The sequence below is a fragment of the Linepithema humile genome, chromosome 2, assembly GCF_040581485.1.
Source record: "Linepithema humile isolate Giens D197 chromosome 2, Lhum_UNIL_v1.0, whole genome shotgun sequence".
Classification (NCBI taxonomy): domain Eukaryota; kingdom Metazoa; phylum Arthropoda; class Insecta; order Hymenoptera; family Formicidae; genus Linepithema; species Linepithema humile.
In genome coordinates, this window is record NC_090129.1 from 15,904,881 (window position 1) to 15,922,061 (window position 17,181).

Here is a 17,181-nt window from a genome sequence, read left to right on the forward strand (position 1 = left end):
TTATAAGTTTTAACCCAGGATAATCCGTATATCTTATTGATCCCTTGCCTTTTATCTCTGGTATCTTTATACCTACACAAGGAAAGTCTATACCATCCAATCTCGAATCTATTATATTGAAATGGTATCTACATCCTCTTATATAAGATTGTGATAGATTTACTATTTGAGGACAATTAATTGGTAAATCTTTTATAGGAATTCTGTATATATCATTATTCTTATTATCAACTACAATGTTTTTAATAAGTATATCTTTCATTTTATCTTTTTTATTAAGAGATAAAATTTTGAAATAATATAATTAACTATCAAATAAGAATAATGGAGCTTAGTCGTATATGTTTGAGTGCAATTATAAATTCATACATAAAATATTATGATTGCAATGATAATAATAAAGTGTTCTTACAAAAACTATTTTCACATTCCAAAAATATAAAAAATGCTCATGTGTCGCTCTATGTATACGCATATAAATATGAGTATTTAAGAGACTTAGTAGATGTTAATAATATACACACGACTCTAACGAGAATTATGATTAAAACAAACTATAAATATTTATGTGATTTCATAGAGTTTTATATCGATTATATTGATTTTAACTTATTGTCAATTTTCGATATAAGCGAATGTATTTTAAGAAAGTATTCAAGTAAATTTGATATGACTACTATCTAGAATAAAAAAACTACCTGAAAGTATTATAATTGACGAAATAGATAGAGTAAGTATTAAAGATGTGTGTAAATTTCAAAATCTGTCAGAAAATTTTATACGACGGTTTTACGATATAGTTGAATGGAATTATATATCTAAATATCAAGTTTTATCAGAAGATTTTATAGAAAGTTTTAAAGAGATAAAGTTAATTGGAAATATATATCAAAATATCAAAATTTATCAGAAAACTTTATAAGAAAATTTAAAAGAAAAGTTAATTGGAATTATATATCTTCGTCTGATAATAGTTTAAGTCACGATTTTATATACAAATTTAGACATAAAATAAACTGAAAAAACCTGTCAAAATGTTATAAAAATATTGATAAATCGTTCCTATTAAGATTTAATAAATATATATATTTTGACTACTTATATTTTAATTTAGATTGTCATATATATAATAATTTTACTAGTCAATTAGATTATACAGTGCCATATGAGAATATTATAAAAAGTATTGACTATCTAGATATAGATATGCTTATCAAAAGAAATAACATAACTAAAGAAATTTTAAATGACAATTCTGTGCGTAAGTATCATCACACTATATTTAAGTTATTGTTCCTAAATAAGAAATTAGAATTATGTGATATAGAAAACAGTGATTATGCTATAGATTATATGTTCCTCAGTAGAGAATACTCTTTAAACGAAGACTTTATAGAAAATAATATTGATAAGTTGTATATTTACGAAATTATACGTAATCAAAAACTTTCTGTTAATTTTTTAAGGAAACATTCCAATGTATTTATACTTAATGATATTTTACAATATCATAAAATGCCTGAAGACTTTATTGTAGATAATATAGATTATGTAGACTGGAGAATAGTATTAAAATACCAAAACATATCAAACTCGTTCATATATAATTTTAAGGACATAATTCCTTGGAAGTATGTTTCGTTATACTATAGAATAGATAAAGATTTTATATATAGGTATAGATACTATATAAATATGTATGAGGTTAATTTTAACGAATATTTTAGAGACAAATCAAAATATTTGGAATATATTACAGATATAACTTCTCAATAAGTTCATTAAATTGTCCTGAAAGTTCTATGTAATAATTTTTGCTATTATATTCTTTATTTATGTATTTTAAAAATATATATCTATCTTTTTTATTCTTTTCGTCCTTTAATTGATAAAATTTATTATTTATTAATTTCCTTTTTTTTGAAAGTTCAATACACTTATTCTTTAATGAAATAAAGTCACTTATATTGCTCGTTTTAGTATCTAGTAGTATTTTATAAATTTTATTATGTAATTCTATCATTTCCTTTTTTATATTGTACATACTATTTTTATATAAATAATATTTATTTTTGTACAAAAAGTAATTTTTTAAAAGTTTGAAATCCTTTCTATAAGGAAAGTAGAAGTTAATATCTTTAATTTTTTCTATATAATCAGAATATTCAGGAATATCTAAAGTTGTCATATTTACAAAATCTATCTCATTTTCGTTTGATGGAAGTTCTTCGTTAAAAACATAAATGGAGTATGATCCTGCTATTATATTAGAAATATTATTTGTTATTGTTTTCTCTTTACTCTTTAGGAATATAAAGTTAAAATACTTATTCTTGTCAGTGATTACACAGTCATTGTCTACTTTAATAAATTTTAGGCAATAGTTGTATACATTGAAAAAAAACTCTTGTCCTTAAGATTACTTGAAGATATTATTTTACTGGATAAGTTAATGATTTCTTTATACATCTTATATAATGTACAATTTTTTTTTTTTCTATCATTTGAACAAACTATTATTTTATCGATATCATCAGATTTATATAAAATAAGTAATTTACACTTCAATTGTTTAATATATTCAATATGTTCATTCAATCTTATCAAAAATTCATTATATATTTTGACCAGCAAAGGTTCTCTGATGAAAATTCTCTTCCTAGTTATTGTATCAATATATTTGTAAGATAATTCTATATCTAAAGGTTTTATATTTTCTGAGTGTACTATATTCACGATATCAAACTCTTCATCATCGAATGGTAATTCTAAACAATATTTATAAAAACTATAATTTCCATATTTTATAGTATTTATTTTTATTCCGTAAATTGACATTTTCTTTATACCATCATTATCTACTATTTCATCATAATGGTCGAGAATTTCACAATCTGATATTTTGTCAAAAAATCTTTTCCTCTTTTCCTCTTCTATTTCGTTATTTATATTTTTAATATATGAATACTTCTTTACGTTCAGATAATTTTCAAAGTTACAGTTATTAAAATACTTGGTGTTAAATAAATTCTTTCTATTGTTGTATTCATTGATAAAATAATATTTATCTATTACATCAGTTATTAGTTTATCTTTACCATAAAACTTTTCATACTTCTTCTTATAATCAATATGTTTCGTTCCTCCTTTACAATCACTTTTATCACTGCACTCTCCAAATCTGACTCTGATAAAATTTTCTATTAGTTTCAGTCTTTCATCTATTCTTTTATGATGATCTGAAGTCTCTTCTATAAATATTTCTAGAGATTTGTTAGTTTTACAACATTCTTCAATATTTTTTTCCAATATTTTTATTTTTTTACTATTATCTTTGTCTTTATCAATTATCCGTTGTATTTCCTTCGCACCTGTATTTATATCCTTTAATAAATTAAAATTTTTCTCACTAACGTTTGAAATGTTATTTTTCATAATAGATAACTCGTTTTCAGATTTATTTACTCTGTCTTTTAACTCTTCTATAATTTTGTATATTTTATCAAAATAAGAATTATTTCTTGTATTTATTTCACTTACAATATCAATGATGTATTGTTCCAATCTTGGTTTCTCACTATCATATTTACTTTCTAATTCATTTAACTTTTTCTCTATGTTTGTAAATTGAATATCAACTTTATCTGATAATTTTTTTTCATCTTTATTAATCTTTTTAATATGATCAGATATATGTTTTATATCTTCTATCGAACTAATTGATGATAAGAAACTATTGTATTTTGACTTTTCTGATTCGAAATATATTTCGATGTCATTCTTGAGTTTCTTTATTTCTTCTGGATATAAATCATATTTGGTAATCATTTCCTTTAGTTTTTCATTTGTTTCATATAAATCTACAAGCATATTATCTTTATATATCGAAGAGTACTCGTAATTTTTATCCTTCAAGTTCGATATTATACTGTTATCAATTAATTTCTCATATTCTTTTATATCTTTTTCAATATTATCTATATGGTTGGAATTTTCATTCAAACTAAAATAGATTTTTAAAATATAATAATATCGTAAATTAAAGTTATCAAAATTATCTAATATAAAACTGTTATATACTGACTTAAATGAATTGTTTATTGTCATATTATTCTTTCTGCAATAATCACCGAGTACAAAGAAATAACTAATAATACTTATCGTTTTAAAATAATAGATTTTTTTCTTGTATTTTAACAATTTATTCATAATATTGGTATTGTCTATATTCCTTATACTATTTAATATTACATTATTTGAAATAATAGGCTTTTGCAATTCTTTCGTAAAATCATCCAGTGTTATTTCGTTATTAATATATTTTTTAATATACTTAAAATGTTTTTTAAAATAAACATCTTCTAAAAAATTAGATATGTCTTCTAATTTTTTATCAATACCTTTTTTCCTTATTTCTGTTATGAAATTATAATATTCATTTTCCAGTTTTGATATATCTTGCATTTCTTTTTTTGTAAATATATCTTGTATAATATTATTTATTTTTTTATAAAACTCTAAGTATTGTATATATATTTCTTTATATATACTATTATCTTCTTCATCTAAAGCATTTAAAATTAAATGTTTTACATTATTAATAGAAATAATATTTTTAAGGTTATAAGTATCTAATTCACTCTTTTTTTTTATAATATTATTTAAATTAGGAAAACTGATATTAAAAATTCCCGGAAAATAAAACAAACTCATTTAAGATGAATAAAAATATATTCAGAACAGACTTTACTACAAACGAAATAAAAGAAGCTGTGTTTAGTTATATTAATATTAAAAAAAAAAGTGAATTTGATGAAGTATATAATTCTCAGTTAAATTTTAACTACAATAAAGATATATGCTGGTACTGTAACAGGAAAATAGAGAAATATATTTGGGATAGAAAAAGGTATGGATTTTTCTGCTCTATAATGTGCAGTGAAGTGTTTTTTAGAAATATATGGACTATGTTTAATTATGTAGATAAAGTAGATATAAATTTGGTTCCCATAAATATTATAGAAAATAAAGATGATATCTTCAGACTTATAGATGACACAAAAGATTTTTCTAAATTCAAAGGATATTTTTATGAAAATAATAATAATTATTATTTTCACTTAAAAGCATTTAAAGATTTTAATATTTTATATGATAAATTAATTAAAATAGTATTGATATATAATAATAAAAGGTGTTTATCATGCAATAGTGAAATAGAAAACAATCATAATATTCTAAAATGTGATAATCTATTTATAAGTTTTTGTTCGGTGATTTGTAAAGGCTCGTATTTAAAATTGTTAGAACGATATATATATATATAGATGAACAAATTAATATTTACATACCACCAATAATATTTTTTGAAGACAGCAGTGAAATTATCAACATAATAAAAAATGTTTCTGACACGTATATATATGGAGGGTTGGATTGTATAACGTCAGATAATAAAATAAAAATAACAATATTGACAAAAAGGTAAAAATTACTGATAGTCTGTGCTATTTTCAATTTTATATAAAGAGTTGGTTATCATTTTTGGTTTATAATTGGTATATTTTATTTTGTCTACCTCAATTACGTTATTAAAATAATTATTAGTTATAGTATAAATAAACATATTCCACAAATCTTCTTTTTCGTCTTTTACAGTTGGCTTTAAAGTATTATTTAACCCATAAAGCTTAAATATATTACTTAATATTAGGTTATAGCTTATCGAATCAAGCTTATTTTTTGAATATAGGAAATTAATAAAAGACAAAAATAATATCTCTATATTGTTTTTCATATCAGTTGGTATGTATATTTTCTTCTCGTTATTTTCTAACTTATTTAAAATATTATATACCATCTTGTAATCTTTTAACTTGTTGGAATTTTTCTTTAATATACTACATATCAATGATTGATTTATAAATTTTTTTTCTATATTGTTTTCTTCTATAGAATCATATATTATCTCCGTAATATCTTCAATATTATATTGTTTTGAAATATCTTTCATAACATTGTTAAAATGGATTTTTTTATTGTTGAAAGTTTTACTTTTGCTAGATTTTTTAGTTGTACTTGAAAACAGAACATTACATTCTTTACAGAGATAACCATTATTGACATTAATACACGAGTATGATAAACATTTATGGCACTTATATGTTTCCATTTATTAATCAATTCTAATTTTAAACAAATATTATAAATAAATGGAGGGTATTTTTTTAAATAATATAAACAAGGAAATATTAGAAATATATAGTGATATTATTAATAACAAAAAAGATATAAAAAATAGCTCGTTAAAAAGTATACTTGGAAGCTTTTCAAAAAAATATCATAAAAAATCAGATGACAACAAGAAATTAAGTAACTTTATAGTTAATGAAATAAATTATAATGGAAAGTTTAATCTTATCGAAATATCTAAAAGAATAAAAATACTATTGTATCATAATATTATTCCACAAGAAATAAAAAATAAAAACATAAGAGATGTATTATTATCTGAAAAAATTTTAAGTTTTAGTGATATATCAGATATTAAATTGGATGGTGTTAAGGTTTTACTATCTAATATTATTCAAAATATATTAAGATTTTTCATAATAAAAACTATAGAAGGAGAAATTGAAATTAATAAATTATTTGTAAAATTTGATTCAAGAAAGATAAATGACTCTTTAGGATGTTACATAGATATGTATTACGGGATAGAATATCTTATAATTACAGAAGTATTAACAAAATTATTAAGTTTGTATTTTATGTCTAAAACACTTGAAAAAGGAGGAAGTAGAATGATAGTTGAGAGAACGACTGTAGATAATTTAAATAAGTTATACGAGCTTATATCAAGAAATGATGTAAGATACAGAAACGATTTCAAAAATATCTTCATACGCATATCAAATAGTATAACTGACGAATTTCAAGGAGGAAGTAAAAGTATTCACGATATTATTAATAAGATAAAGAATAAAACAATTTCAAAAGAAGAATTACTTCAAGACCCAGAATTATGCGGTGCTATCAATGTTTCTTTAGGAGAGATAAAAATTCCTAAATTAGAACCTTATAATGTTGATAAAAAAAAATTTGTAACTAAAAGTGGAAACGATATTCTAAACGTGGTATTTGGAAACAAAGCGTCTGAAAATATACAGAAGATATTTAATGATAAATATAATATGTCTGCTAACGATATTGTTAACAATCTTGAAAATTATAAAGATAATATAAATAATTCATCGCCTGTAAAAAACAACTCAAATAATAATCAAAATTTCGAGAATTCATTTAATTTTACTGAGAAAGACATAGATATATTATATACATTGAATTTAATAGATGCTTTAAAAAGTATAGGTACTGGAATCACTCCTTTATCAGAATTGTATGAGTTAGATAAAAATCAATTAGATAAAAATATAACAGTAAACTTTTATACTCCAGTTTCGAAAGCAACAATAGATGGAACTCCTATAGAAAAAGAATAATTATGGTTGTCTTAACTCGTCGTTAGATTCGTCTTTTGTCTTATTATCATCTTTATTTTTTTTTTCATCTTCATTTTTAGAATCTTGATTAGCTTTACATGTTTCGTCTTGAGTGAGAAAGTAGAATGCAGACATATATATACACCATATACACAACGGAAGGAATAAAATCATTATAATCCAATGTATTTTAATCATATATATTGAAAATAATAGGAATAGAATTGTTGATATTATAGAAAGAGATCCTGGTATTGTTAATGAATTAAATTGTAACATTAGGGGTTGGGATATCCATATCAATAAAAATCCTACTGGAAGTAAGCTTAATATTATACTGTCCCAAAATTTACTAATATTGAAAAGAGGATCGTTAATTCTTGTAAAATGTTTTCCTTGAGAAAGTTTTAAGTTATCGTTTTCTAGGTAATGATGGGCTATATATATGATTCCCATTCCAGCGAATAAATATATGAATAATGTAAAAAATAATCCATAACTACTATTGGATAAATCCAAAAGAACAAACTTATTACTTTTGTACCATTTTCTCCCAGACTTTGGGCTGTATATGAAAGAAGATATGTATCCTAAAAATGGAAGTATAAAAATAGTGAATAAATATAAAGTATCGTATATACTAGTTTGTCCATTTAGTAGTGTATCAAAATCTGCCATTTATAAGTAATAAAAATAAACCGATATTTTTTAATATAAAACTAATTTATGTAGAAAATTCTGTAATAAATTCCTCTATTGTAAGAATACGTTTATTTTTTTTTTCAGCTTTTATTATTTTTGTTGATTTCTTATTAATGATATTTGATAATTTTGATTTATTGTTTGTAAATATGTATTTCTGTAATTTTTTTTCTTTGATGTATCTAGATTATCATAATTTAATTTAATTTTAAGTATTAAATCCTTATCAAAATTTATTTTATCATATATATATCTGTGATAATTCATTGTGTTAATAGTTGCACTTACAATAGTATTTATATTTTGAGAGATGTATACAAAATATATTACATATAACAACTTTCAAATCTGAATTTACCTTTATTTTTTCACATATACTATTACATGAAATACAAAATAAATAGTAATATGATTCTTCCAGTTTTAATGTATAGAACAATCTATTACTTTTAAATTTCATATATAGTATAATACATTTAACATATTCTTTATCATTGTAGTATTTATTATATAAATCTATAATAGTTTTAAAACTGTTTATGTTTTTTACTATACTTTCATATTTTATATTAGATATATAGTCTACAACATAAAGATTTTTACAATTTAATAATTCATTTACTTTATATTTCAATTTTTTTTTCAAACATTTTTGTATAATTTCTTTGTCATTTTTACTTAACTTATCATATTTTTCCTTCAAATTATACACGTATGTTTCGTCGAAATAAAGTTCGCAGTATAAGATTTTTAATTTATTATTTGACGAATCCATCTTTCAATTTAAATGTATTATTTCTGTTTTTAAAATAATTTTTGGAAAACAAAAGTTACAAAGAAGATAATGAATGAAATTAAACAAAAATTAAATATGTAACCTAATATACGTCACAAATAATATTCTCAAATCCAGCATTGTTGTATACCAATAATGTTGCGTATCTAGAAAAATATCGTCTTTAACATGACCACCATTATATAGAAAATCTTTTATTGAAAATTTGTCATTAGAAATATTTTTAATTTTCTCTTTTATAGTATAAGGAGTATCATTATCTATTACGAAATTTTCTATTTCTACATTTTGTTCTCTAAACAATTTTCTCAAAGAATCTTCTATGATCTTATTTTTTATATACGGAACTGACATTGCAAACGGGTCATACTTTATCCACGTATCGTCATCATATTTGTTATATGAATATCGTCCGATATATTTTTTCGATGAACACATTTCGTATATTCCTGAATTTTCTAGTGTTTTACAACATACAGCTCCTATTAGAGAGAATACTTCGCCTCCGATTGTTGGATCATCAGGTATATCTATAGGATCGTCTAGTACAATGTTTTTTGCACCAGAATTATAAAATCTTGATAAAGATTTCTTGTGAATTCTAGGAATACTAATAAAGAAGACACCATTTGCAAATAGAACAGAATTATTATTTATATTTCTAAACATATCAAATGACAGTTTATTACCTAAAAATGGACCTAAATTACCAATTTCTCCAAGATACGCACAATTTTTTTCCTCCTTTACAATAGATTTTCTAACTATACACAATCTTTTAGTAAGAGAGTCGTAACTTATATTATTAAATACAGAACTATCTAACTTCAAAGATTCTTTAATACTACCTAATCTATTTCTCATGATATCAAACTCTACAAATTCAACGGATTCAGGTACAGACGATATAGGGTCTGTTGTTTTTGTTACAAGTATAGGCTTAAATGGAACACACGATAGGACTGTTGATAATATTTTTCTTCTTCGGTTTGTAAGATCTGAATCCTATTTTGTTTGTTATCTTTGATAACTCTCCTGACAGTTGACTGTACCACTTACCTTGTCTCAAGTTTAAAACAATCATCTTTAACATATTGTGATATATTAATCTATATAATTCGTGTTTTAATCTTACTTCTCCGTTAATTATCTTAGTATCTCCTGTTATAAAATCTGTAGGATCAGACGCTTTCAAAAACATTCTAAATTTATTCTCTTCAGTTATTTTCTTGTTAACTATCATGTCTGTCAGTACAGTAAGAGGATCAACGTTGTTTATTAAATCGTCCAAAAATGTTAATTTATTTGCAAATAAACAAAATATAACAGGCTCTATAAAATCGTTATTATTTCCGAACGAAACTACATCTCTTATAAATCCACTATCTAAACTAGATAGATTTTTATACTGTTTTGAGACTATTCTGCTGTTAAAATTACATGTTTGATACGAATGTGATTTATATATCACTTCCAAGAGTTCCATTTGTTTATCCAAAACAATTTTGTTAAGATTCGAAAGAGAAAAATATGGATGTGTTTTTAATATCTGTTGTTTCAAGACATAAGGAGTGTTGTCCTCTATATATTTTACCAACGCGTCATATTCAAAATTATTTATATCAGTACTGTAATTTCTTAAAATAGTTTCTATGATATCTTTAGATAAGGTGTTTGCGGATAATAAAATATTCTGATTGATTAAATCATATATAGCCTTCTTCCCCAATCGTTCTATCTTGGAAGTGTCTATATTTTGAATGTTAAAATAACTTGGTTTTTCTAAGAAGTCAATTTCTTTTTCAGGCTTTCTTTTTTGTTTTTTCTTACCTCCCTTTTCATAATCTTCATTAGAAACCTCCATATTATTGACGAGCATATAGATCTTTCTGCATACATCACATCTGTTTTGACATTGATCGTACATGTGGTAATGATTAAATGAATTATCTATATATATATATATATATATTATTTTCTTCATTCTCTTTTATTTTTGATATAAAATTATCCAATGTATTTTCATCTTTACAGTTACAAATGTCATCTCGAGAAATTCTAAATATATATTTTTCATTATTCATTTATTTATAATAAAAGAGCGATTTAAAATCCTCCATTATTTCCATATGTAGCTATAAAGACTGATTTATCTAAATAATTTGATGTTATTTGATTTTTATCTGTGGTAAAGTCGTTAAAAGTATTGTTTTCTATGTTCAATTTTATATGCTTTTGATTGCCATCTGTTCTGTATCTTGATAATTCTTGATAGTCGCTGAAGTTGTCTTCAATTTTAAATTTAAGCAATGATATAAGATAATTGAATATTCTCCATCCGTATTCATTTTTATCTTTTAGAAAAGAGTATAATGCTAGTGTAGCCAACATAGATTGTATGTTTTTTATTGATATTTTATTCTTGTCTATATCTATATAAAATGTATTTGTTAGGTTAGACATTATCAGATATTGTTTGTTGTTATCTATTATATTCGAGAAACTATACTTACCAAAGTTTCTCCTGTTGATTTTTGATTTCTTAATATTTTCTGATTTTTTTCCACCTTTCTCAGTCCTACTTTCGAAAAAGATTTCATTTAGAAACGCGTTATATTTTATTGAATATACTCCATTGACGCTATTTAATTCATCTATTATAACTTCGGGTTCAGATAATATTACAATTAATTTATCGAATCTATCATTTATATCTTCAATATCTATAAAATTGTCAATATTAAAAGCATGCATATATTATTTCCATATAGTTTATAACTAATATTATTTAAGTCAATAGAATTTCTATATTCTTTAACTTTTTTAAGATCAAACTTCTTATATTTATCTTTGATATAAAGTAAAAAAGAGTATAAAACAGATTCATATTTCTCACTATTTTCATATATTTTATGACATCTAAATAATTCGTTATTCATTCTTATTTGATTTAACAGTTGAAATAACGGATCTATAAATTTAATTCCGTTTATATCTGTTGTTCTTATTTTCTCGAGTGTGTAATTACTAAGATATATGCAATCTATCAATTTTCTATTATTATAAAACAAAGACAAGTGTCCTTTAATAAATGGATAACCAAGAATATGAAGATTGTAACCAGTTATCATCTTAACAGCAAACATCAGTAAAATCATATAGAAGAATGATTCTGGAAAATATACATCTATATCTTCATACTTTACGTTATGTATTATGTGATTTGTATACGATCCATAACATATTAAATACGAATGTATATATAATGATTTTCTCATAATGTTGATGATAATAGATTCCAACGATTTGAATTCTTCGTCGTCCGTATTACCATTTTTTACATTACCATTAGTATTTCCTTTTATTTTTACATTATTTATGTATTCAGTAGATATTTTCTTTATGTATTCTTTCGATTTACTGGTTTTATAAATACTTGATACATCTACGTGAGTCCTTGATATATCTTGATTATCTTCTTTAGTTAAAACTCCCAGTAGTTTTGTATATTTTGTAACAACTATAAATTGATATTTTATAATATTTATAATCCCCCTATAATCATACTTGCAATTCTTTTGTCTATTAAAATATTCATTAACTCTATCATTGATTCTGTTATAAGTAATAATATTTTTGTCTATAGACATTTCATTCTGAAAAAACGTTTCCGAAAATTTATTAAGTAGACTTTTTAATTTTTCCTTATCAAACTTACATATGGTTGAAATCTTATTTGAATATCCCTGGAGTATTGTACACTCGTTATCTGACAATTTTCTGTCTCCAAGATAGTGATTTAAAGTTTGATTGTCACTCATAATTTACTTATTTATATTAATTTTTCAAGTAATTACCAAAATTAATATTTTTATTTAATTACAAAGCCGAGAATTTAATGTTTAATAACTTTTGTAATTTTTCAATAAATTAGTACTTCAAAATTTCAAGGCTATAAATGAATGATAAAGATAAACTTTCAAATTTAATGAAAAAGTATCAGGATAATAAGTATTTATCACAAAACGATGAAAGTAAATTACAATATTTTTATTGTTGTAGGATATGCAAAAAATGCGGAAAATTAAAAAAGAAAAATATCATTTATACATATAATGATTATATATATAAATACAATTTATAAGAAATTAATATTATTAAAGTCTTTGTACTTCTTTCAAAAAACAAGTACTTTACAATCCTTGAGATTATTAGATGCCACTGTAATTACGTTATATATATATTGTCGTGTACTTCACATGTCATATTATAATTGTAGAAGTAATAGTATAATTCACTTTCCAACTTTATGAAATATTTCATTAATTTTTCATCTTCTTTAATATTGAACTGTAGAATATCACACACGTTATTAATGTTTAAATGATATATTACTTTATTTATAAACGTGAAATGATCTATGTAAAAAATTGATGCAAAACACCTCCTGATATCCTTAATAGTATTAAAAGATAAATAAATAAAGTTATATTGATTATCAAATAATAATATACAATCTTTAAATTCAAAGTCTAGATCTTCAAAACTTTCAAATTTTAAATATAAATTTTTGTTCTTACATTCTTTTTTATAATTTTTTATAATATTTTCTTTATGAATATCATCTAAACAATTCCTATCATATAAATTTATACTATATTTTTTTGAAATTATCTTATTTAATAATTTATAATTAAATTTTTTATCTTTTTGTGATAAACAAATTGTTTTACTATTTAATTTAATCTTGTTTATTACGAATATATAATTCGATTTTATAGAAAAAGACTTTAAATTAAATATTTGATTTTCACACGAAAATATTGAATGATAAATTTTTTTTTCAAATATAATTCGTGATATTTTGCTTATTAATATAGTACAGAGATCCATGTTCCTGTATTCTTTCTTAATACATAAATGATTAATTATATATGATTTACCGATATTAAGATTACACAATTTACCAGTTATAATTCCAATTATATTATTATTATGTTTTAATTTAGTACTAAGTTATGTTCTGACTTAAGAAAATTCATAAAATATATCTCGTTATACAATATAGGATAGTTGTATTTCATAAATAAATAAATACATACATAATCATTAATAGATGCTAATTCAACTATAAAAATTTTATTATCTGTTTTAATTAAAGGATCATTTGTATCTATAATACCATCAACATTTTCGAACTTATATTTATTCCAACAATGTGATTTCTTCATTATTTATAAGTTATCAACATTATAAATCAATTCTCCATTTCTAACCAACAAATCCAAAATACCATTAGTTTCTTTAGCCTTACAAACTAAATTCATATCTTTGTCATATATATACTTTGATTCAGAATCAAAATATCCGTCTTCAATAATATCTGAAATAACGTACTTTATTTTGATAACTTTTTTGATCTTATATGTTTTAGATTCATTTACATATTCTATTTTATTATTTTTTATAGTATCGAAAATATATTCTTCGTTTATAGGTTCTAATGTATTGTACTTGTTATAAATAAATTCAATTGACGACTCTTTGAGAAGAGAGTACAATTGAGTTATTCTATTTAATTTTCTTTTTATAAGTTGAAACATTTCGTTATCAGAAGATTTTCCATTTTTTGTAAATGCTAATATTATATAAACATTTACATACTTTCTATCTATATTATAATGAGATCCATATCTCAATAATCTTCCTATAATTTGTCTCAATTGAGATTCTGACCACGGTATATCCAAAACAACAAGATCATTAACACATGCAAAAGACACTCCTTCACTACCAGCATTAGTAAAAATACAACATTTTACGTATTTTCCACTGTCGTTATTAATGTGATTAAACTCTGATAAGTTTCTTTCCCTAATATTTGATAATTTGGAATATTCTATAAAACTAATTTTAAATAATTTTAAATATTCCTTAAGTGTGTGTGTGTGTGTGTGTGTGTGGATATTCCTTCGTAACTTACAAATGGTTCATATATTAAACATTTACCTTTTAACTTTAATATAAGTCTACATGCTTCTATGTATTTACATGAATATTGTTTTAGTTTATGAAAATTTTCATCGTTTATATTGTCATCATCATTATTTATAAATTTCTGGATAATTTTATCATCAAAACTCATATTTTCTATACTGCGTCTAAAAGAAGAAAGTTTTGATTTTATAAAGTTATTAAATTCCTCTTCTGTCATTTTCTCTCTGATCTTCAAACCGTCGTATACAAATGTTGAAACCATTCTTCTTATAGGTTTTAATTTATACAAATCTTTGTTCAAGGACTCATATTTTTCTGCCTCGTTAAAATGATTCTTGATAATCTGTCATTAGTATTTTGTATATGTGAATGCGTTTAGATGCAAAATTATCATTTTCAATTGTATTTGTTAACGAATCGTTTTCAACTTTTTGGTACGAAACTATTGAAAGTAGTCCGTTCTTCAACCTATTTCTGTTAACTAACTTTTCGTCATCAAAATATCTTTCGTCAAAATTTACACAATATTTTTTCTAAGCAAATTTACAAGAATATTAAACTCTTTTATATCGTTTACAACCGGAGTTGCAGACATTAGAAGTAGTTTATTGTATTTTTCATTACAAACATTACTTATAAGTCTGTATAATCTGTTTATTTTTCTCTCTTTGTTGTCGTAATCCTTTTCTTTATTTCGTAGTATGAAATTGTGCGCTTCGTCAATTATAATTAATACTCTGTCTCTTTTGTTCTTAAAATTTTCTAATTTTCCTTTAAATTTAAAAAAAAACGTTATTATCATCATAATGTAGTATCTCAACTTTCTTATTACAATAATCAGATACTCCTTCCTCCCAAATTTTGTGTAAACTAGCTTTTACAAATATAAATTTTCTCCACGAAGGATATATGTATGTGATATTCTTAATTATATATAATCCTAATAAAGTTTTTCCAAATCCAGTGTCCCAAAATACAAGTAAACTAGATAGTGTCTTCAATCCTATGAAAACTCTAGACGTAAATGATTGATATTCTGTCAGTATTTTATCTTTCATATTAATGTCTAGACTTTTTGTGTTTTCTATTGCATAATTAATGTGTTGAGCAACTATCTTTTCCAATTCACCCATTTAATGATATTAATATTTGATATAAATGCTATTTCTAAATATTTTCAATATTATTTTTACATGTATATCTATAATATTCATTATACTTAGTGTATATCCACTAAGTATTTCTGAACTTGTAGTAAGATCTGTTGTTATGAATATGGATAATAAGATAAACAAAAAATATAATCTACCCATTGTCAAAAAATTTACAGTTTTTAGTAGTAATGATAATATACATAGTTCTGATGGTAAAATGGATATTGTAGGTGATAATGTTATATTTACAATAAACGGGACTAGAATAGAGTTAGATATTGTTAAAGAATATGATAAAATTGTACCTATGATATACAGTAAATGAATGACATCAATCTAATTTGTTATCATATAAATGGATAAGTACTCTAGTGCTATATCTGATAATGTAAAAAAATCATCAAATTTTTTACGCGAAAACACAAGATGGATTACATTAGGAATTATTATTTTAGCTATATTTATAACACTCATAATGGCAATATGCGATAAATATGTTGAAAATGGAGATAATTATCTCTTAGGAGCCACATACTTTGATATATTATCAGTAATATTATGTATGTTCTTGTTCGTTAATTTATATGCATAGGATACGGATCTGTAAAAATGTAGAAGCTTATTATTTATATAAATAATATGAATGAAAATTTTTTTATTCCAATAACTTCTGTAGTAATCATAGTCATAATTATTATAATATTTCTTTTTAATTATAATGAACATCTTATTATGAAAGAAACTAGAAAGGAAATAGATAAATTTAACGACGAATATTTTAAGGATTTAAGACAAAAAGAGACACAAATATTTGACTTTAAAGTTGAAAATATAGAAGAATTGGAAGATTTGGTTAAAGATTTAAATGAATTATCTCTAGATTTAACATCTCAAATAACACAAGTGTCAAATAAAATAAATGATGTAGAAAAAAAAGTTAATGATATAGAAATTAAAATAAATGAAAAGAATGACGATATTAATGTGCTTAAAAGAAAAATTTTAGAGGAAAAATAAGCTTTTGTAATTA